Source organism: Oryx dammah, unplaced genomic scaffold (genome assembly GCF_014754425.2).
Source record: "Oryx dammah isolate SB20612 unplaced genomic scaffold, SCBI_Odam_1.1 HiC_scaffold_26, whole genome shotgun sequence".
Classification (NCBI taxonomy): Eukaryota; Metazoa; Chordata; class Mammalia; order Artiodactyla; family Bovidae; genus Oryx; species Oryx dammah.
This window is the reverse complement of record NW_024070210.1, coordinates 84,045,490-84,067,517: the sequence shown is the minus strand read 5'-3', so window position 1 is coordinate 84,067,517 and position 22,028 is coordinate 84,045,490.

Here is a 22,028-nt window from a genome sequence, read left to right as displayed (position 1 = left end):
GGATTCGACCTCTCCCAGTGCCTTGGACAGGCAGTATGATTAGGGCCAGTGGTTTCCACACAGGCCCCACTCACTGTGGGTGCCATCAAGTGTTTCCTTTCAGAAGGACTTTCAGACTCTCAATTAACCAAAGAATGTTGCTCTAGGAACCACTGGGTTAAGACTGCTGTTTCTGCCATCCTTGGCAACTCCCATATCTACAAACACAAATGTCTTCACTCTCTCTTAACCCTGCCTCTCATACCCTGCCCCCCATACTCTAGTTCTTTTGTGTTGCACAGTTTTCCCAGCTTCCTCAGTCTGTTGTTGACCAGTCACTCAGTTATGCCCAACTCTGCAGTCCCATGGGACTGCAGCATGCCAGGCTTCCCTGTCCTTCATCGTCTCCCGGAGTTTGCCCAAACTCATGTCCATTGAGCTGGTGATGCCATCAGTTTATTGGTACCGAAAGACCTCAGTACTTAACAGCCTTAATTCAGATTGTTCTGGGTCATTGCATTCACCTGCTGATATAGGATGCACCCCATCCCCAACTCCAAAGACATCTCCTCCCCGGTTTAAGCTTATTTCTCCCACCCCCCTTCTACCCCCGGGACTTTTCATAATTTCGTTAAGTATGGGAATCCACAAGGAAGGTCTCAAATGAATGCCCCAGGAGTCCATCCTATTCCCAGTTGAAAGGATCATCCGTGACCACCAGGCATCAGCTCTCCCACCAAGTTCCTGCTGAGAATCACATCCACAACCTAATATCAAGTTTCCCTGCTCTCACTCACTGTACACAGATGGCCATCACGCTGCCTGGGGTCCTCCCAGGACCCCTGCAGGGGAGAAACGCCTGCTTCCAGGCCACTTTGTCCTCTAGAACCCGTCATATCTGCTCTTGCCATCTATGTACAGACCTCCCGCCATCACTCTCTCCCCCAGGGCAGCAACCTTTCCGCAGGCTCCTGCCAGCTCACCATCTCAGCAGACAGTGAGACACTGACTCCCTTTAAGCCCAGCTGGAATCCCTGCTCAAGGTCTGTGTCATATTCTGCGGTTCTCTCGGCTAGTCCTTGACAAAGGCTGGCACAAGCCTTTCTGTGATCTCATAGCCCTTCCACCATGTAGCTTTCCCTGGCTTCTCAACAGCATGGCCTGGCGAGGTCCGTCATTCCATTGCCTTCAGTTCACTCATGAATTGTAATTTGTCTTTTTTCTTGTCGTGTCTTTGAGTTTCTTGAGGACAGAGCCTGTGTCTTAAATAGTTTTGCGCTCTCTCATAGCCTGTGGCCCATCCCCCGGTAGAGATGCTTAGTGGTTATCAAGGAGTGAACCAGAGTCAACACGGGACGCTTGGAATAAGAGGACAATCTGGAAGTCCCCAAAGGCCCTTATAAAACTGTATTTTTTAAGATTCTGATTTAGAAGGTCTTGGAGAGGTGCCTGAGAAAAGTGAAAGTGTTAGTCGCTCAATCATGTCCAACTCTTTGCAAGCCCCAGGACTGTAGCCTGCCAGGCTCCTCTGTCCATGGGATTCTCCAGGTAAGAATACTGGGTGGGTTGCCAGTCCCTTCTCCAGAGAATCTTCCCTACCCAGAGGTCAAACCTGGGTCTCCTGTATTGCACGCAGATTCTTTGCTGTCTGAACCACCAGCAAAGCTGCCTAAAGATAAATATATTTAATAAGCATCACAATTCTGATCGGTACCATCCTTTAGAACCACTGACTTAGAACATAGCACCTGCTCCTAGCTCACCTGACTGCTGCTAGGTGAAGGCTGTGTGGGTCACTTGGTTGGAGTGGGATGCGTATGGACTCTCTTCCCAGCTATGTCCCCCTAGAGACCCCTGGACATCTCCTCCCCCAAGGTTCCTATTTCAACATCCTCCACCTGACTGACACTTCCATCAAATTCCATTGTGAGGTCTCCTTGGGTACCTCAGTGCCACCGCTGCCTTCCTGGCCTTGAGAGATGCCAGCTTTGGCTAATTGGAGATATTATCCTGGAGCCTCGAATCATCTATGGTTGACCTGGCTTTGGTTTCAAGTCTATATGACTCCAGAAACCTGGCTACAGAGATTAAGAAAAAAGAGAAGAGGTTACTAGCCGGCAGCCACCTTGGGCTCTGGTATGTGCCTGGCTAGTTTAATTCAGCTCAAGCGAGGGACTTAAAAGCTTAAAAATACTTTAAGCTTATTTCTCCCACTCCCCTTCCACCCCCGACAGTGTCCCAGGACTTTCCATAATTTTATAATTAACCATCCACTGAAAGATGAGGGAGAGGTTCCTGGGGAGATCTGTGACAGCCACAAATAACAACTATTATGGATGCATCTTGGGTGTGACTTAAAATTGTAGGGTAGTTTTGTATCCTACCCTTCCATATAATTATTCTTTTAATATTTAAATAAATATATATTTTTTTCAATTAGCTACCAGTGAAGGACACGGATGCTCCACTACGATGCATGTATTTATTTTGTGGTGTTCGTGCTCCCCTGACATATCATCAGGGAACCCCATCCCAGGGTAAGAAGCCTGGCCCTACACTAATAGCGCAGCAAGATCTCCAGGAAACAGAAGTCAGCAGAGAGTAGAGATGAGCATCCCCACCATCACCTAGGCTCTGGGCCCCTGAGAGGAGTGGTACAAGGATGGTGGCAACCTATGGAGCAGAGATGAAGCCCCAGGGAGGGCTGTGATACCTGGAATATCGGGCCTATGGATGAGAAGGCAGTGGTACCCATGAATTGGACAAGGCTCCCTCCCTAGCTGATGTCTTTGGACAAGGCAATGGAATAGCAATATGGCTGGGAATGTTGGACTTATTTCTGAGCAGGAATGAGGCATTGCCTGAGAACTCCCAGAAATACCAGATGAGAGTGGAACATTTTCAGAAGCTGGGGGTCCTTCATCATCAGCTGGGGGCAAAGAATTAGAGAGGTCTGGGGAATTACTATCAGTGCAATCTTATTTGTCTCCTGGTAATGTTTGGTTTGCAGACTTAGCAGAAGCATTATAGGAGAAAGGCTCGGGCAATCTAGTCTCATGGTTTTAAATACCAACTGTATACTGATGATACCCACATTTATATTTGGTTGACCAAAAATGTTCATTCAGGTTTTTCCATAAAATCTTACAAATTCTTTTGGCCAAACCAATGTTTCTAGCTCATACCTTTTATCTGGATTTCAGTCTTATATAGCCTAAAACCCACTCAACATCTTGACTTAGAATTCTAACAGGCATTTCAAACTCAACATATCCCAAATTGCTAATCTCTCCTCCTCAAAACTTTCTCCACCAACAACTCTCCCCAACTGAGCTGTTGCACCTCCATCTTTCCCCTCGCTTAGCCCAAAGCCTGGGAAGCACCTTCCACATCTTTCTCTTACACCCCACACCCAAGAGAGAAGCTGACCTGGAAGTCCTCTGCCTTCAAGCAGATCCAGATTCTGACCACTCCTCGCCAGTTCCCCGACCACGCTGCTCAAAGCCACCATTGCCTCTCCTCTGTGTGTGTGAGTGCTAAGTCGCTTCAGTCACATTCAACTCTTTGTGACCCTATGGACCCATCAGGCTCCTCTGTCCGTGGGATTCTCCGGTCAAGAACACTAGAATGGATTGCTTTGACTTCCTCCAGGGAATATTCCCAACCCAGTGACCGAACCCGCATTCCTTATGTTTTCCACATTAGCAGGTGGGTTCTTTACCACTGGCAGCACCCGGGAAGCCCCACCTCTTCTCTACATCCTAGCAAAGCTTTCCTAAAGGGTCTCCCTGCTCCCATCCTTCCCTCCCTACCATCTCTTCTTAACCAGAAGATTCCTTTGAAAAATGAAATCTCATCTCTCCTCTGCTCAAAACCCTGCAATATCCTTCCACATCCTTCAGAGTCAAACCTCAAATCCTTACGGTGGCCACTGAAGCCGTGTGGGATCTGCTCTTTCCCACCTCCCTCTCAGTGACTTTTTCTGCTCCCTCCACCCCATTATTCTGGTCCCAGTCACACCAGCCTCCTTCTTGTTCTTGAACACTACACAACAGCTTTGCAATTCTGTTCAATCATCCCTTCTGCCTAGGAAGCCCTCTCTCTCACCTCTGCTTGGCCAACTCCCTCACCTGCATCTCTTCTTTGCTAAAATGTCACCCTGTCTGTGGGGTTACTAGCCACACCTCCCACTACATCCTCCATCCCCCTTTCCCAGCTCTACATTTCACTTCCTCTTAGCACTTTTAACAGCTGCTTTTAACAACTGTATAATTTACTTAGGTACTATAGTTACTATATCTCTCCCTCTATGAGAATGTAGTTCCACCGGGGTATAAATCTTTGTTTTGTTCACTGATGTGCCTGCCATACAGATAATGTAGGAGCAGGCACTCAACAAATGTTGAATGTTAAACAATGAATGGAGAGTTTGGTAGCATGTATCAGAGAGCAAAGGAAGGTGCGCTGCAAAAGATGGATGCATAAACAATGGTTTAAAACCAGCAGTTCTTGGAGTCAAACACACCAGTTGTTTGAAGGTCCAGTTTAAAAGGTGAAAAGAAGGTTCTTTGAGGACAACCAAGATGAGTGGAATCCACTGGAGATCTCAAAGTCTTAATGCTGAATAAAGACATTAAATAATGATAATGAAAACTCTACTTTTCTTAATATAACTTCTTTCCTAAAGAGTCATTTCTCTCACCAATGATTCTACAGGATAGATTCAGGAATCCTATTTTATAGTTAAGGAAACCAAGACTCAAAGAGATGAACAAACCTGCCTGGTATTCCCTACCCAAGAAGTAGCTAAGCCAGTCAGGTCTGGCCATCTCCCAGTCTCAAGTTTCCTCACTCGTTGCTATGGCAGCCAGAGAAGGAGCAAATGAGGAATGCCTCACTGCTGGTTGAGCAGATGGATCTGGGCTCATCACTCTTTAGAAATGTCCAGCTTGGAAAGATTCTTTCAGAGACTGAGGTCATTCCAAGAGATGCCAACATACATTTCTCTGCACAGCTGAGCTTCCCACTTGAGCATGAAGACCTCATTCCCCAGAGTCTTCTGGCAACCTCCTCCTCCCCATTCCCACCTGGAAACAGCATCCTTTCCTCACACATGGGCTAGGGACTTGCTCAATCTCCTTTCTTCCCTCCTCTTAAGAGGATACAGAATTAGTGGCAATCTGGAGATCTATTCTGGCATTTTAATTGGAACAACAGAAATGGAGGCCAAAGGGCTCTGTGCGGATCAGACAAAGGCCACATGGAAGGCTGTGGGCAGCCAGCAGAAAAGAGTTATGACTCGGTCTAGCTTCATGGCAGCCAGACACAAAAGAGGTTATTCACCCAAACTAAGTTTTAAAGACTCAGTGTGCCATCTGGCCCTTGTGGGGGTTGTTTTGTCTATTTCTGTGGGTGCCGGCCCGCCCCTTCTACAGAGCCAACAGTGCCTTCACAGCTCATTCACAGATGTCCCTCGGTGCCATCCCACCCCTGGACTTTACGCTCACTAACAGACACAACTGGGAATTCTTTAGTTGTTTCAAAATGGGCCATTTGGACCCAAATTCCAGTCTCTGAGTATGTTCATATGGTGGGTTGTTGAAGCTCTTTTGGCTGGAGGAGCCATGGATTTCATCATTATGCCTCCAGGATCGAAAAGGCCCTGCTAAAGACAAGTGACAAGTTCTCAGGTCCTCTTAGCTGGAGCAGGTCTTAGGCAATGTCTGGTCCATGCCCACCTGTGAAGCCATGGCCCTCAGATGGGGGCATGGTGCCATGATGGGAAAACTTTATGGGCTCATTGATGAACCCATCATTGAAGCTTTCTTTTTTTTTTTGTCCCTACAGAAACCGTGATGGGCCATTTTGTAGGCAGCAGAGGCCCTTACAGCCCTTGACATTTCTGTTCCTGTCTGGTTCTGTTGTATGCTTTTCAGGGTTGTGTACTTGGCAACCTCAGTCCTTCATTCCACAGACAGGTATTGAACACTAACGGCGCCTATATTTACTGGGCACTCTACCAGTAATAATAACTGATGCTTCCAGAGCATTCACTGTGCAACAGGCGCTGCTATAAGAGCTTTATCCACAAAAGCTAATTAATCCTTACCACAACCCCGGGAGTAGATGAGCTAGTGATAACATGTAAGAGGAGAAGTCTGAAAATCAATGAAAGCCAGATGCTAAGTTCCATGGTTTCCCAGAGGGTGCCTCGACAGCTGTAAAAAGTTAACGAGGAAATTTCCATTTACAAACTCAACCTGAGCACCTGCGAGACACCCCCAGTCTCTTCCACTTTGCAGATCCCTCCCATCCTACTCCTTCTCCAGATCCTGGAACCAAACAGCCTCCATAGGGGAAGAAACGTTTTCTTGTTCACAAGATTGCCAAGTGTCACGGGGCTCAGACTACAGTATGGTTCTTAAATATGAGCTGCCCCCCAAAAGACCCACCTGAACATTTCAGGCGGACCTGCTGGTCCCAGTGAACTGGAAGCACCTCTCTTCATCATCATTGTCTTCTCTTCCCTCAGTGCTGCAGGCATGGTATTTGTTCAGCAGATCCTAGTGCTGATTCATGCATATAAGTGAATGGATGGATGGAAGGATGGATGAATGGATGAATAGAGGGATAGATGGGTAGATGGATGGGTGAGTTTGTCAGATTTCAGAGGCCTTGAGAAATTCCTGCCCATAAGAATCCCTGAAATGCCACCTCTCCGATATGTCTAAAATTCTGCTATGGGGGACTTCCCTTGTGGTCCAGTGGTTAGGTCTCTGTGCTTCCACTGCATGTGGCACAAGTTCGATCCCTGGTTGGGGAACGAAGATCCCACATACCACAGTGCAGCCAAAAAATAATAATAAAATTCTACTACTGAATTTTTATCATCTTAGGCTGCATGATCCAATATAGTAGCCACCAGCCCCATGTGGTGATTTAAATTTAAATCTCAATTAACTAATGTAAATAAACTTAAAAATTCAGTTTCTCGCTTGTTCTGTCTTATATTGCAAGTGCTCAGCAGCCATGAGTGGTTAGTGATTCCATAGTGAGCAGCACAGATCTGAAACATCTCCTTTATCACAAAGAGTTCTACTGGATAGCACTGCTCAAGGGAACCATATCTTAAATCTTTTTTGGTTCACAGACCAATAACAAATCTGATCAAAGATATGGCTTTTCTTCCTCAAGAAAAAAAGGAGTGTGAGTACATGAAGTATATCCCTATCCAATGAACCCAGGTTGAGACTGTTTGCTCTGAGTTTAAATTTTTCTTAGAATTGAAATAATCCCTTGGAGAAATAACACATCAAGTGGTTATCAGTTTTCTCTACTTGAGTGTATGTGACTTTATCAGACATCGTCTGGAACATTGTGCATCTGGTTTGGACCAAGAGGAGGAGGTGAGTGTCCTAAGGATCTCAGAGGCTGGGGAGGCAGGGGGAGAAGAGACTGAGGAAGAGAGGACATCTGGGCCATGAAGATACTTGGGTACCATAGAGTGGTTCAGGGGACCAGTTTTTCCTATACTGCATGGTTCATCATAAGCAAGATTCTGATGACAATCTGACATGATGTAAACACATAATAGCTGCTTAATGCACAAAAATGTTGAATTTTCTAGATTTCACATATATGCATTAATATGCAATATTTGTTTTTCTCTTTATTACTTACTTCACGCTGTATGACAGACTCTAGGTCCACCCACATCTCTTCAAATGGCCCAGTTTCATTCCTTTTTATGGCGGAGTAGTATTCCATTGCATATACACACATCTTCTTGATCCATTCATCTGCCATTGGACATTTGGGTTGTCTCCACATCCTGGCTATTGTAAATAGTGCTGCAATGAATATTGGGATATATGTATCATTTTGAATCGTGGTTTTCTCAGGATATATGCCCAGTAGTGGAATTGCTGGGTCATATGGTGGTTCTATTTTTAGTTTTTTAAAGAACCACCATACTGTTCTCCACAGTGGTTGAAACTAGCCCAACACTGTAAAGCAATTATACTCTGATAAAAAAAAAAAGGAAAAAAATAAACACACACTTTCTGACAGTCCACCAAAAGAAGTTGAATTTCTGTAACAGTATTGTATAATACAGAGATGAATTGAAAATGATCACTGTCCTCAAAGAATTTAGTCTCCTGTGGAAGAGACAATTATATAAACAATAACAAATGGTGGCTGACAGTAACTAGCAGATGTAATGTACCTTGTCATGTTTTACATGGGGATTCCCTCGTAGCTCAGTCAGTTAGAAATCTGCCTGCCATGCAGGAGACCCAGGTTCGATTCTTGGGTCGGGAGAACCCTGGAGAAGGAAATGGCAACCCACTTCAGTATTCTTATAGTATATGATGTTATATATTTTTTCACATTCAATCATCCCAGCAACACTGTGAGGTTGGCACTTTTCTTATTCCCATTTTACTGATGATGAAACTGAGCTTTGGGAAGGGACTTACTTGTCCAGGAATGGAGCTGAATTCAAATCAGGTCCCCTACCTCCAAGGCCAGTGTTTGCTTCATGGAATCAGGTTCCTCAGGTCTGGGCACACACGGGCCCAGGTCAAGCATCCCACACCTCAGGACCGCTGGGCAACTCTAGGTGGGATGTTTCAGTAGGTCCAAGTATGGGCTGGCCAGTGGGGAGTTGTTCAGTCTGGCCTCCACAAGACCTGGCTGTCTGCCTGTGCCCTCTGCCCGGGAAGTCCAGCCGCGCCTGCACTGCTGAGGAAGACAGCAGGTGGGCCTTCCTCAGCCAGCTGCCTAGCTTCTCCTGCCCTTGAGGTTCCCTTTACAGGCAGGCCTCCAGACACACGAGTCAGAGTGAAAATAAAGATCAACTTGAAAGTGCAGACTCCTCCTTCCCGTGACTCTCCGCGCCAGAACCCTCTTGGCAGGGCCAGGCTCATGCACTCCTATGGGCAGTGTTACTACCCACGCCATCTCTCTGAAGCCATACAGCCTTGCACAGCACTGGGCCCTCGCCCTATGTCCGACGTGAGGATGCCCAGACCCTCAGATTTAACTCACTTGCTGCGCTCAGAAGGGGGCCTGCTCAAATGCCCTGCGCTGGGAGTGAGTTTCCCACGGTCCACCGGGCATTTTCTAAGGCACCAGTGGGATCTGGAGGCCGGGAGCGTGGAAACAGAGGAAGATGGTGCCCAAGACAGGCATCCTGGAGCTGTCTGGCCCATGGAACCACTTCTGCTGTTCTGTCCCTGTGGCTCTTCCAACTCTCAGAGGCCCCTCAGTCTCTCTGTCTCTCATTCTCATATATACACAAACACACCCCACCATCCCCACTCTCAGGCCCCTTCCCCGGGAGGGTCTGGATTAGAGGAGGACCCTACAATGTAGCCCCGGGCAGCGTGCACCCCCTCACCACACATACGCCTCCCACTCTCCCCTCACCACAGGGTCGCCCATCCGCATATACCCTGCGTGGAGGCCTCCTCCTGGCCTGTCCAGAGCCGCACCCACCATGCCCTGGTCTGCCCCATGGGGAAGGAGGCTGCTCATCTCAGGAGTGGGGGGAACTGCCGGAAGGACACAGACGAGAGACCAACGCCCACTTGCCGCATCCTCACCTGGCAGCCTCTCAGGCTCTGTGCAGAGGGTGAGACAGTGTGGGAGGCGGGGGAGTGGCAGGTTCCATCGGACCACGCCCACCTTGTTGTGAAAGGTAGGCCTTGGTGCCGCGTGGCCGTGCCTGTTCTCTCACAAAGGTTTGTCGGTGAGAGGGGGCTGGTCTGGAATGAGGGTCCACGACTTCTGGTGAGTCTCCCCACCTCTCTGAGCCTGCACGTCCCCTGCAAGGTGAGGTCTATGGCCTGCTCTGGCTCACCGGGGAGGGGACACACAAGGGTCATGGGAGGTAAGCCATTCAGAAGGTACTTGGGAAAGCACGTTGCTGTAAATAGCAAGCTTGCTCTTTCTCAAAGAAGAATATGGAAATGCACCCACGCTCGCACGCGTGCACACACGCACACACAGTTTTGTTTTAGGATCTAGTGGGGATTCTTTAAACACGCAATTGTGTTCCCAGGATAGCACTAAGGAAACAGAAATCTCAGTCCTGGCTTCCCCTCCATGGAAGAACCCGGTCTTGTCAGAAGAGCAGAAGAACGTCCTCCCAGAGGGCGAGGACAGCTCCAGAGCCAGCTGTCACCTGGGCTGGGAGGAGATGGCCACGGCCTCAGGGTTGTCTGAGAACAGGTGAGAACCTGGCAGCCACCCTCCTGCCCATTTGAAAGCCGGGGAAAGGGCAGCCCTGAAGAATTCAGTGATTGGCCTGAGGATCAACAGGCAAAAGCTGGAAGATCGGACAGGACAGTGCTTGTGCCTCGTGTGCCTCCAGAGGCCTACCCAGCACCCCAGCCCTTGCTGTCGACATGGAAGAAGCACAGGCACACTTGTACACATGCACACACACGCACACACGTCCCTCCCTCACCGTGAAGTGAGCCTAGTCACAGTAGCCACTTGTCATGGAAGGTAATGAGGTAGAGCTTGCACAAGAGCTCAGGCCTCACGTGAACTGCTGCTCAGGCTCCCTCTGTTGTGCCCTAGTAGGAAGAGAATTTCAAACAGGTCTGCCCAGTCCCCCCAGCCGGATGTGAGGATAAAGCAGGGCCTTGGCCTCAAGAAGAGCACTAGGCTAAGTACTTTCAGTACTCCTTTCATTTAGCAATAATCTCATGAGGTCGTCACAGTCATCTTCATCATGGGGGCAAATGGAGGTCCAGAGAGGTTAAGTAACTTGCCCCAGGTCTCCCAGCCAGGAGGAGGCACCACAGAGATCGGACACAGGCCCGTCTGCCTCTAAAATCAAAGAATCCTTCTCCTGCTCTATGCTGCATCTCCAAGAAATTTCACCTTGACTCTTGGCAGGGAGATGGCTCAGAGGACAGATGCTGCCAGGTCACAGACCTGCCCTCTCCAACCGTCAGAGACTGGCCAGTGTTGGCCTGAACTTCCTGGCCTGCTTCCCAGCCCAGGGCCCTGTCTCCAAGGCCACCTCAATATGGGCCAGAGGGGCAGTAGCTGTGCTCCCCGCCGCAGGCTGGAGTCACCGTCAATGGGTTCCCCTCCAGGACGGCCTGAAACTAGGACTGAGTGGGCTGTGAGGAGGCTGCCTGCGGGGTCCCTGCAGGCTCTCTCAGTGTTGTCTGGAGGTCTGAGTTTAGGGCCCCCAGCTTGCTGCCCCTCAGCCAGTCCCAGACTGTGCTGACCCAGCTCCAGGCTGTCTCATCTGTGGGGTCGGGGGGGGAGGGGTGCGGGGGGCATGGGGGGTGGGTGTTGTCAGACTCTTTAATTATTTTTTAGGGCCTGACGGGACTAAGGCTTCCTATTAATCCAGAAAAACAGAGTTTTTGGTTTGGAGGGAGGAGGCGAATATTTCCACTGTCCACATTCCTGAGGCAAAGTCTCCCTCTTGGTGGTGGCAGGGGCCAGGCAGGAACAAGGGTGGCACCGGACAGACTAGAGCTGGGCTCCCGGCTTTGCTGCTCCCAGCAGAGCAACCTGGGCAAGTAGAGCTGAGCTTCTGGGCTTCAGTCTTGCCGCCTGCAAAATGGGAGTGCTGGGACCTGCCTCACAGGGTCCTCCCAAGGGTCAATGAGACTCAGCAGAGGAGCGAGCCTGCTCAGGATAGGGCTGGCCACAGGGCTGGGGGCTCGGGAACTGGGACTGCCTGCCCTCCTTCCCAGGGATAAGGCCAGCCCTGGCAGCTGAGGATGTGGAGATGGCTCCATCACCATGGCTCCCTCTGCCCTGAAATGAGCCCAGCCCCCAACCCTCACACCACCACCCCCGCCCCCAAACCCAGAAGAATCATTCCAAGGAGATTCAGAGCTGAAGAATGCGCATGTAATCTTGGCCAGTGATCTAAGCCTCAATATATGTTCCCTTTCTTTTCATTTTTTTTTAACTTTAATTTCATTTAGCCTGGCTTCCATACTAAAAATACCAACCCTTTGAGATAAAAGCGTGTGCGTTATGACTGCGCCTTACTCAACCCTCCATGATACCGAAAGTGTCTGAATAATGGAAAAGGAAAAACCAGATGCTTCTTGCGATGCTCCCAGCCCGTTAGGGCTCTGCCTCCACAAAGAGTCTTTGTGAGGAAATTGATCATTTTCTCCCAGAGCAATAGTGCGGCATTAGGGAAGGTCAGCTACTTCTCCGCCTCTGAATACAAGGAAACTTTATTCCAGATGAAATCTCGCTGTGGTCCCATAAATCATGACCCCTAATATACTTCCTGCATCTGTAACAGGAAGGGCCAACACTCTCACACTCCCCTCCCCCCGGGGTGGGGGAGCTTGCCATGTGCAGAGAGGCCGTAAATCCTCATCCTGCCTCCCTTCTGCTCTCCAGGGGGAAAAATCAGGTTTCAAAGCTTTCACTACCTTTCATGGAATCAAAGGGCTCGCTGTGGACAGCACCTGTGCGGTGTGAAGGCAGCCCAGGTAATGGCCTGTCTCCTGCACTGTGGCTGTCCTCCAGGGATGCTTTGGAAATACAAGGAGGAATAAAGGGAAATGGACAACACTGTTCTGTCTCCTCATATGACAGGTAATGATTTAGGCAAGAGTGTCCCTGCCTTTCTATGTATGGGTCTGGACTCTGAGTCCCTGGAGATGACTGTTGGTCCCTGGGAGTGGTATCTGGGGGTGTGTGTGTGTGTGTGTGTGAATGGGGAGGCAGGATGCCTAGAGCAGAGCCAGCTCGGAAGTGCCAGGGCCTCCTTAGACTCTCCTGCTGTTCCCTACCTCTCCACCCAAGGTCAATGCAGAGTCATTTCTTTTTTTTTAGTTTTGGCTGTGCTGGGTCTCCATTGTGGCACATAAGCTCTTCATCACTGCCCAGAGGCTTTTCTCTAGTTGCAGCGAGCAGGGAGGCTACTCTCTGCCTGTGGTGTGAGGGCTTCTCATTTCAGTGGGTTCTCTTGTTGCAGAGCACAGGCTCTAGAATGTGTAGACTTCAGCAGTTGCAGTGCTCAGACTTAGTCGACCCACACAGCACGTGGGATCTTAGTTCCAGGGATCAAACCCATCTCATGCATTGAAAAGTGGATTCTTAACCACTAGACCACCAGGGAAGTCCCCAGTCAGTGTCATTTTAACCTAGATCTCTCTGGCATTGAGAAGCGGATGCTGGGGAATCATACTGTCCCTCCCTCTGTCTGGCGGGAAGAGGGGTTCATATGGAAGCAAGTGCAGCCCCTACAGGCAAGAAAGGTCCGTGTGAGGTCACTTTAGTCATGTCCGATTCTTCATGACTTGATGGACCATAGACGGCCTGGCTCCTCTGTCCATGGGATTCTCTAGGCAAGAGTACTGGAGTGGGTTGCCATGCCCTCCTCCAGGGGATCTTCCCAACCCAGGGATCGAACACAGGTCTCTTACATTGCAGGTGGATTCTTTACCACTAGTCCCACCTGGGAAGCCCAGGCAAGAGATGGAGTTCCACTAACTGGAGGGTCACCTCATGGAGATTTCTCAGAAGCCAGCAACACTGCTGGAGGGGAAGGAGCATCCTGGGGCCCAGGTGAACAGAAGGAGACTGAGGGGCGCCCCCCCCCCCACAGAGAGCTCACTGCTCCTGCTGTTTTCTCTCCATGGAAAGTATCCTGCTTACCTGTGCCTGCAATGTCTTTCCCTGTGTTAGGATTCCTTTGAGATGTCCACAACCCCTCGTCTCTGCCTTGGCTCATTTAGGAGGTGGAAGGGTGCCCGGAAGTGTGGCTCTCTGCCTCACCCCTCCATGGAGGTAACGGTGACCGTGGCAGGACCACATGGAGGACAGAAGTTCCGGTGTGGTCAGAAGTGACTCCCAAGGGCATGGAGGAAGCAGCCTCCCTACAGATAGCCCATAAGCAGCTCTGAGGGTGATGCTTTTCCCCAAGTATACCACAGGAAGGAAGTCCTCCAGGGAACAAGATGTCTTTTTTTTTTTTTTGCACATGCTGAGAAATTTATTGAATTTAAAAAAAAAAATTGTGATTGGAGGATAATTGCTTTACAATGTGGCATTGGTTTCTGACATACACCAACATGAATCAGCTATAGCTATACATATGTCCCCTCCCTCTTGAACCTCCCTCTCACCCGCTACCACTTTCCACAAAGATGTCTTTAAATGATGCCTCCATAGGGTTTCCAGAGCATAGCTATGTAAATGGCATTTTGTCCCAAGTATAGAGACAAGTCTTCAGATTTTTCTTTCAATGAAAATTCTCTGCTCTTAGACTCACATGTACAGAGAAAAACTAGTGGTTGCCAATAGGGAGAGGGGAAGCCGGGCCCACACAGGGGTGGAGAGTTAAGAGGTACAAACAATTGTGTATAAGATAGGCTATAAGCATGTATTGTATAACATGGGCAATATATCCAATATTTTGTAAAAACTGTAAATGGAAAGTAACCTTTAAAATTACATAAAATTTTTTTAAAAAATTATAAAAAGACTGCAAAAAGAAATCTCTGCTCTTTCTTTGCTTGGACCCATGTAGAAATTGGTCTATAGGCAAGGTTCTCATTCATGCATGCATTCATTCACTGAACAAAGGTGTACTGAGCACTTAAAACAGCCTTCCACTGTTCTCAGTTTCTAGATATGGTAAGATATATTGGACATTGGAAATCCTAGCCCAAGGTCCCAACTTTTGGCAAAGCCTTCTGTAATTTTCTTGGAATCACATGATTTAATCAAATTTTAGCCAATTTAAAAAATTGATGGGCACCTGTGAGGATTATTTTTATGTGTCAACTTGACTGGGCTAAAGGATGCCCAGACAGCTGCTAAAACATTCTCTCTAGGTGTGTCTGTGAGGGTATTTCTGGAAGGAATTAGCATTGGAATCAGTAGTCTGAGTGAAGATCACTGTCACCAATGTGGGTAGCTACCATCCAATCCATGGAGGGTCTGAACAGAGCCAAATGGTGGCAGATGAACAGATTCACTCTCTCTACTTGAGCTAGGACATACATCTCCTCCTTCCCTTGGACATCAGTGCCTGGTTCTCAGGCCTTTGCACATGAACTGGGACTTATACCCTTGACTCCCCTTGTCTCCAAGTTTCCAGGCCTTGAAGTTTGGACTGGAACTTACCACTGGCTTTCTTGGACTTCCAGCTTGCAGACAGCAGATCGTGGGGCTTCTCAGCCTCCATAGTAATGTGATCCAATCTCTTACAGTAAATCTCTTTCTATATATATCCTAGGGCTTCCCAGGTAACTCAGTGGTAAAGAATTCACCTGCCAATGCAGAAGACACAGGTTCAGTCCCTGGGTCAGGAAGATCCCCTGGAGGAGGGGATGGCAACCCACTCCAGTATTCTTGCCTGGAGAACCCTGTGGACAGAGGAGCCTGGTGGACAGTGGGCTACAGTCTATAGGGTTGCAAGAGAGGTGGATATGACTTAGCAACTAAACAACAACAAATATATATCCTACTGGATCTGCTTCTGGAGAACCCTAATATACCAATCATGCTTACACACCTATGCCATTTCGAAGTGACTCTATCTATTAGAAAGTTAGTGATGAATTCTGTCTTAGGATAATTTCTATGCTCTACACCCTCCAGAAGTTTTATCAATCTTCTTTGAAACTGACCCTAAGAACTGTGATCCTGGATCTACTCATCTTTTGACTGAGCTTTCCCAGTTTACCCACCATACCCCAGTGGATATAGTTTCTAGGCCCCTACCGTACCTCCCTCATGATTCCCTTTGCAATACACTCTCTAATTCAGTTGTTCCAAACTCTAGAGCCCAAACTTCTGGGAGCCTGATTTCAAAGGTTCTGTGAATCTTTTGGTTCGGCATTCCTTAGGTTTAGGTTTAGATTCAAGTGCATACAATGGAAAAACAGCAGCAGCTTAAAACAAGATCAACATTTTTTACTCTCTCATATAAAAGAAGTCTGAGAGGAGACAGTTTGGAGCTGAAGCAGAATTTCTATGATTATATCAGGAGCTAAAACCCCTATCTTTCTTCTTTGCCATCTTCAGAATGTGGTTTCTATCTTTATGGTCCAAGATGGCTGCTGAACTTCCAGCCATCAGACCTCTGTTCCAAGCAAAAGGAAAAGAGGAAAGAAAGGTATATATCCTTCTCTTCTGAGGTGATTTTTCAGAAGTGCCACACAAAGCTTTCATTGGCAGAATTTGATCACATGGTCCACACCCAAGCTGCAAGGGAGGTTGAGAAACAGTCTTTTATCCTGGCTGGAACATGTTTAGCCAAAGCTAGGGATTCTGTTAACTAAGGAAGGTGGGGAGAATGGATGTGTGGTAATCAATTTAAAAAATCTCTGCCATAACCCCCAAGCATTTATTAACTTGGGGCCTTTATCACAGGGAAGTGGGAGAGAGGGAGGCAGGAACATCTTTTTATGTCATAAAGAGGCCTTCCCCACAAGGTTGAGAACCATGATGTCATGTTAAAATATTTCTCTTAAAGGGCATCACCCAGGGGCTTCCCTGGTGGTCCAGGGGCTAAGACTCCATGTTCCCAATACAGGGGCCTCAGGCTCGATCCCTGGTCAGGGAACTAGATCCTGCATGCCGCAACTAAAAGATCATGCCACAGTGAAGATGGAAGATCTCCAGTGCTACAATTAAGACCTGGTGCAGCCAAGTGAATAAGTTAAAAAGTGGGGGAGCATCACCCAGAGGAGAAAGAACAAACCTGGGGAGGTCTGATATCCTGGGAAGTGGACACTCCACTCTGCCCAGCATCTTCCCCTTCTTCTGAGAAATGCACCTTCCCTTGGTCCATTCAAGAGTTGGGAGATGGAGAACTGTATCAGAGGTTCTGCCCATCACCCACAGGTGATTGGGCCAGAGCTGGGCCTAGATCCTTCTGATCCAATCAGAGACCTGGCCCTTTCCTTTCCTCCCCTTTCTCCCAGAAGGAGACAGTAATCCTGGGGAAGTGTGTCCCTCTCCAGATCCAGAATGGGGCTGGGAGGGTCAGCACTGAAGCCACATCCTCTAGCCTAGCTTCCACCAGTAATAAGGCTGACTGCTTGGAAGAGAGAGGGGAGTTCTTTCTAGGTCCCTTCAACCCCTAACACTGTCAAGTAGCAAAGGCAAGTTGCAGAGCACTAGGTATCATGGAGCTTTCACAATGACATAAGAGGAAACAAGAGCAGCACAGTATACCCTTGCACTGGCTGCCCTGCCTGTGGGACGCTGTGCTAAGGGCCGCAGGCTGGCTGGTGAATCAGCTGAGAATACGCGTGGGAAAGGTGGCACTATGACAGCATGCACCAAGGCACAGAGGACTACAGGAGCCCAGAGCAGGAGGCCCAGCCCCGCCCTGGAAGGCCTCGCTGACGACAGAGTAGGTGTCACCTAGGTAAAGGGGAGTGTGGCTGGGATAGGGAGAAGGGGAGGAAGAATTCTGGCAGGGAGCAAGGGTCTGTGCTAACACTCGGAGTGAGGGGTACAGTGGGTTCAGAGTCATAAGGGAGACTCCCTAGGGTGCACCTCTCAAATGTGGAGGGTCAGAGGTTGCACTGGTGTCAAGGCTTCATTATTGCTGGCCTGGAAAGTATTGCTAAAGAGGGTGGACTTTATTCTGGAGTGGGAATAGAGTGAGGGATGCCACTGAAATTCTCAGTGGGGAAGTGGGATGGTCACATCCACAATTTATAAGGGTTATTCTTGTGCTGCTGGGGACACCATACCTGGGGGAGCCTGGGGATGGTGGGGAGTAGGGGTCTGAGAAATGACGGTGACTCAGACCTAGATGGTGGCTGAGGAGCCCAAGGTGGGTGGACAGGAGAGCTATTTAGGACCTGGATATAACAAGCCATGGCGATGGGTTGAAGCTGGTCAGAGAGAGGAGCCCAGGTGACTCCCAGGTTGAACATCTAAGTCAGGGAGGTGTCCTTGCTACCCTTTATCAGGTTACTTCTCCCTGGACATTCATTTCTATAAAACAGAGGACTTGGGTTCTCCAGGTCCTTCACATTACTTCCTGATACCCCAAAGCCTCTAAAGTTGTGAAAGAAGGGCCCAGGTGAGCTAGAGGAGTCAAAGAACTTTGGGAACAGGTCAGATATGAGCAGCACCCTGGGAAGAAGGATTCAGATGGACAGATGGGACCAGGGAGAAAAGAAGAGTCAGGGCCATAGCACACACCCAGGTGAGGTGACGGCAAGATTTAAGACCAACCAGGAGACTCACTGAGCTTCCTGCGTAGCTCAGTGGTAAAGAATTCACCTGCCAATACAGGAGATCCAGGATTGATCCCTGGGTTGGGACGATCCCCTGGAGTAGGAAGTGGCAACCCACTCCAATATTCTTGCCTGGAAAACCCTATGGACAAAGGAGCCTGGAAGGCTACAGTCCATGGAGTCGCAAAGAGTTGGACACGACTTAGAGAATAAACAACAACAAATGAGACTCTTCATGCAGGACATGAGGGTCGTGCTGAGGGCTGGATGCTGATCTCTCTAGGTGGATGGGAGGTAGTGAGAGCTGGTCAAGAATTATATCTGACATGGCAGTGTTTGGAATAGTGCCCATGACTAACCATCTCCCACACCTCACTATCTTCTCTGTGCCCAGAGTACCCCTAGCAAACTTCCATTGACACTCATCAGATTGTGTTATGGTTGTTCAACTACACACTTGTGTCCCTATGAAGAAAGTTAATTGTCTGAGGACAGGGGTATGTCACAGTTCAGTTGCTCAGTCATGTTCAACTCTTTGTGACCCCATGGACTGCAGCACACCAGGTTTCCCTGTCCATCACCAAATCCCAGAGCTTGTTCAAATTCATGTCCATCGAGTCGGTGATGCCATCCAACCATCTCATCCTCTGTCATCCCCTTCCCCTCCTGCCTTCAGTCTTTCCCAGCATCAGGGTCTATTCCAGTGAGTCACTTCTTTGCATCAGTGGCCAAAGTATTCAAGTTTCAGCTTCAGCATGAGTCCTTCCAATGAATATTCAGGACTGATTTCCTTTAGGATTGACTTGATTTGATCTCCTTGCAGTCCAAGGGACTCTCAAGAGTCTTCTCCAACACTGCAGTTCAAAAGCATCAATTCTTTGTTGTGCAGCTTTCTTTATGGTCCAACTCTCACATCCATACATGATTACTGAAAAAACCATAGCTTTGACTAGACAGACCTTTGTTGGTGGCAAAGTAATGTCTCTGCTTTTCAATATGCTGTCTAGGTTGGTCACAGTTTTTCTTCCAAGGAGCAAGCGTCTTTTGATTTCATAACTGCAGTCACCATCTGCTCTGATTTTGGAGCCTAAAAAAAAAGTCTCTCATTGCTTCCATTGTTTTCCCATCTATTTGCCATGAAGTGATGGGACCAGATGCCATGATCTTAGTTTTCTGAATGTTGAGCTTTAAGCCAACTTTTCCACTCTCCTCTTTCACTTTCATCAAGAGGCTCTTTAGTTCTTCTTCGCTTTCTGCCATAAAGGTGGTTATCATCTGCATATCTGAGGTTATTAATCTTTCTCCCAGCAGTCTTGATTCCAGCTTGCACTTCATCCAGCCCGGCATTTTGCATGATGTACTCTGCATATAAGTTAAATAAGCAGGGTGACAATATACAGCCTTGATGTACTCCTTTCCCAATTTAGAACCAGTCTGTTGTTCCATGTCCAGTTCTAACTCTTGCTTCTTGATCTGCATACAGATTTCTCAGGAGGCAGGTAAGGTGGTCTGGTGTTCCCATCTCTTGAAGAATTTTCCACAGTTTGTTGTGATCAACACAGTCAAAGGCTTTGGCGTAGTCAATGAAGCAGAAGGAGATATTTTTCTGGAACTCTCTTGCTTTTTTGCTGATCCAACAGCTGTTGGTAATTTGATCTCTGGTTCCTCTTCCCTTTCTAAGTTCAGCTTGAACATTTGGAAGTTCATGGTTCATGTACTGTTGAAGCCTGGCTTGGAGAATTTTGAGCATTACTTTGCTAGCTTGTGAAATGAGTGCAATTGTGCAGTAGTTTGGACATTCTTTGGCATTGCATTTCTTTGGGATTGGAATGAAAACTGACCTTTTCCAGTCCTGTGGCCACTGCTGAGTTTTCCAAATTTCCTGGCATCTTGAGTGTAGCACTTTCACAGCATCATCTTTTAGGATTTGAAATAGTTCTACTGGAATTCCATCACCTCCACTAGCTTTGTTCGTAGTGATGCTTCCTAAGGCCCACTTGACTTCACATTCCAGGATGTCTGGCTCTAGGTGAGTGATCACACCACTGTGGTTATCTGGGTCATGAAAATCTTTTTTGTATAGTTCTTCTGCATATTCTTGCCACCTCTTCTTAATATCTTCTCTTCTGTTAGGTCCATACCATTTTTGTCCTTTATTGTGCCCATATTTGCATGAAATGTACCCTTGGTATCTCTAATTTTCCTGAAGAGATCTCTAGTCTTTCCCATTCTATTGCTTTCCTCTATTTCTTTGCATTAATCACTGAGGAAGGTTTTCTTATCTCTCCTTGCTAATCTTTGTAACTCTGCATTCAAATGGGTGTATCTTTCCTTTTCTCCTTTGCCTTCTGCTTCTGTTCTTTTCTCAGCTATTTATAAGGCCTCCTCAGACAGCCATTTTGCCTTTTTGCATTTCTTGTTCTTGGGGATGGTCTTGATCTCTACCTCCTGTACAATGTCATGAATAATGACACAATAATGTGTGTCACAATAATGTCAATTTTAACAATAATTTAGCTGCCACCTAACTGAACACTTTCTAAGTGCCAGACACAGTCCTATGTATTTAGCAGGCGTTTTCTCTTTATAGATGTCCTGGGAGGCAGGTACCACTATTATCCCCATTTTACAGATGAGAAAATCAAGGACCAGAGAAATTACATAATAATTTGCCCAAGGTGACACACTGAAGCATGAGAAAACCTGTTGATTTTGTTCATCTCTGTATCTTCAATGCCCAGGGCACACTTGGAACACAACGAGTTGCCATGGTCCAGTGGGTGACGGGACACATGGACAAATACAGCCTGGTGTTCCCAGGCAAATGTGTCAGGGCTAGCCTGTGGATCCCTGTAAACATTTTATCTTGGCTCACCCTTTGCTCAGAAATGGCCTCCCCTCCTAGACCTGGCCCCAGACAAAATGCAATGGAACTTTTTTATTTTTTGTTAAACAAACAAACAAAAATCCCGTGGCTGCTGAAGCAATCCATCGCCAATTTAGTTGAAGGGAGGACAATGGATGCTTTCAGAGATAAAGTGGTGCACAAACCATTTTTAAAGGAATAATAAGCAGAAGTAGCCAATGAACTGGCCCGAGAAGACCCAGCCAACCAACCAACAAGCCAACCAGACGCATGCTATCTATCACTTAGAATCCAGACTTTTCCAAAATTCACATTGAACATTCAAGCTTTGAAAGTTGGAATGAAACTCACTCAAATCCAATGTGTATAAAACAAATGATGGGATTTGTTGGGAGAGTATATAAAGAGTACATGGAAAAGTAAGAGTAAGTCCTTATTTAAACTTTCATTATTACTTCCATTGTCCAAAAAAAAAAAAAAAAAGTACCACAACAAGGATGACTCTTACAAACATTAAGTTAAATAAAAGAGGTCAGGTGCAAAAGATCACATATTGCATGATTCCATTTATATGAACTGTCCAGAAACAGCAAATCTAGAGAGAGAAAGTAAGTTAATGATGGCCTGGGGCTGAGGGTGGAAATGAGGATTGGCTATAAAGAGACACAAAGATCTTTTGGGGATGATGAAAATGTTCTAAAACTGGATTGGGTGATGACGACACAATTCTGTAAATTTACTAAAAATCACTTAATTATACACATAAAATGGATGCATATTATGCTATGTAAATCATAGCTCAATAAAGTTTTTTTTTTCATCAAGAATCTTTAAAATAACCAAGAAATTCATGTCAACGTATGGCAAAACCAATACAGTATTGTAAAGTAAAATAAAGTAAAAATTAAAATTAAAAAATAAATAAAATAACCAAGAAATTGATATTTCATAAAGTCTCCATGTAAGAGAGC